This window comes from Poecilia reticulata, linkage group LG11 (assembly GCF_000633615.1).
Source record: "Poecilia reticulata strain Guanapo linkage group LG11, Guppy_female_1.0+MT, whole genome shotgun sequence".
Taxonomy (NCBI): Eukaryota; Metazoa; Chordata; class Actinopteri; order Cyprinodontiformes; family Poeciliidae; genus Poecilia; species Poecilia reticulata.
Window position 1 is genome coordinate 27,529,801 of NC_024341.1, and position 1,754 is coordinate 27,531,554.

Here is a 1,754-nt window from a genome sequence, read left to right on the forward strand (position 1 = left end):
GGTGGTTGCTAGGTAACGGGCGGCTGCTAGGTAACGGGTGGTTGCTAGGTAACGGGCGGCTGCTAGATAACGGGTGGTTGCTAGGTAACGGGCGGCTGCTAGTTAACGGGTGGTTGCTAGGTAACGGGTGGTTGCTAGGTATGGGGCGGCTGCTAGGTAACGGGTGGTTGCTAGGTAACGGGTGGCTGCTAGTTAACGGGTGGTTGCTAGGTAACGGGCGGCTGCTAGTTAACGGGCGGCTGCTAGGTAACGGGTGGTTGCTAGGTAACGGGTGGCTGCTAGGTAACGGGTGGTTGCTAGGTAACGGGCGGCTGCTAGTTAACGGGCTGCTGCTAGGTAACGGGTGGTTGCTAGGTAACGGGTGGTTGCTAGGTAACGGGTGGTTGCTAGGTTGCGACGCAGTGCCAGTCAAATGTGACTTAACAATCAGCAGGTTTTTGAAATGACTCATTTTCCAGACATAAACAAACATTAACTTGTTGCCTTTACTGGACAGTCTTTTTTTTAAGTGCTTGTTTTCTTAAGAAGCGGTAGAAACTAAAATGGAAATATAAAACCATACAATGTGAATTTTGCATAATAGGTTCCCTTTGAAGTTGAATCCGGGTCAGAGAACAGAAACATTTTAAAAAAAGCTCAATGTGAAACTTAAACTTAATTATTTCAACACTTTAATGTTTTGCAGTGCTCTCTGGCCCGTGATGTTGCTGCCGGTTTTCTGCTCTCTCCGCCGTGATGAGCAGCATCAGCCGCTGCGGCTCCTCTCACATTAAAGCGTTTCATGTTGTGGGAACCGGTCCAGAAACACGGCGGCGCCGGCGGCAGAACCTCCAGGCTGTCCGGGTCTCAGAGTCCCGGATCCGATCCTGGATCGAAACGCTGTAAATTCTTCACCATCTCCTGTTTGTAGCTTCAAAACTATAAAACAGCTCATGTTGTTCTGCTGTGTTATGGATCAGAACCGCTGGCCCAGCTCTGTGCTGGTGTTTATGAACCGTTTGTGTCTGATTGTTTATTGTTGTTTGGTTTATTGCTGGTGAAAAACGTAACTATTTTAATGCAACTATGAATTGACAAACACTTTGAGTTGTTGCTGAAAATGTGCTATTTAAATAAAATCACCTGATAAAACGTATTTGCTGTGAATGTTACATGTTTTTGTAAAAGCGCGCCGCGTGTTGGACGGAGGCACAGAGAGTCTGACAAAAGGAAAACCGGTTCCTTTGTTTCTGCTCACATTTCTCTCATCACGCTCTGCTGACACGAACACGTTGTCACTCAGGTTCAATAGCATTGACCTCTGACCCCTGGAGAAGTGCTTCCAGGTGGAACCTCTCCGGTCTGGGTCCGGCTCAGAGCTCAGACCTCCTGCAGCTTCGCTCAGACATCCCGACCCAAAACAAACCAGGGTCTCCGGAGCGGGCCGGAACCACCTGGAGCGGCCCGGTTCCGGCGGGTTCTGGTCCAACGCGCTGACGGGTCGGAAACGCTCATCTGGGTCCGGATGAACATGGGTTTGGTTGGGAATCAGAAGGAAAAACTGGAACTGGGTCAAATTGTGTATTTGCAGGAATTTTTACGCCAAGTTTTGTCACATTGCAGATGAGATGCATGCACTGTAAAAACCAAACCTAACCACTTTGACTCCTAGAGAAAATATATCAGTAACGTTTTAAAACAACTAAACTAACTGTTTAGCAAGATATAAGGACTTTTTTACAGTTAATTCCTTAATATTTTAATAGAAAGTTTGA

At 47.3% G+C, this 1,754-nt stretch overlaps 1 long non-coding RNA gene across 1 annotated transcript in view; it reads left to right on the forward strand.

Moving 5' to 3' along the window:
• Positions 1-1,087, forward strand: part of LOC108166714 (uncharacterized) — a 20,901-nt gene extending 19,814 nt beyond the window's left edge. Inside the window, exon 5 of the long non-coding RNA XR_001777066.1 lies at positions 686-1,087. This is a non-coding gene — a long non-coding RNA (uncharacterized LOC108166714). The remainder of the gene's footprint in view (positions 1-685) is intronic.
• Positions 1,088-1,754: the final 667 nt, after the last annotated feature.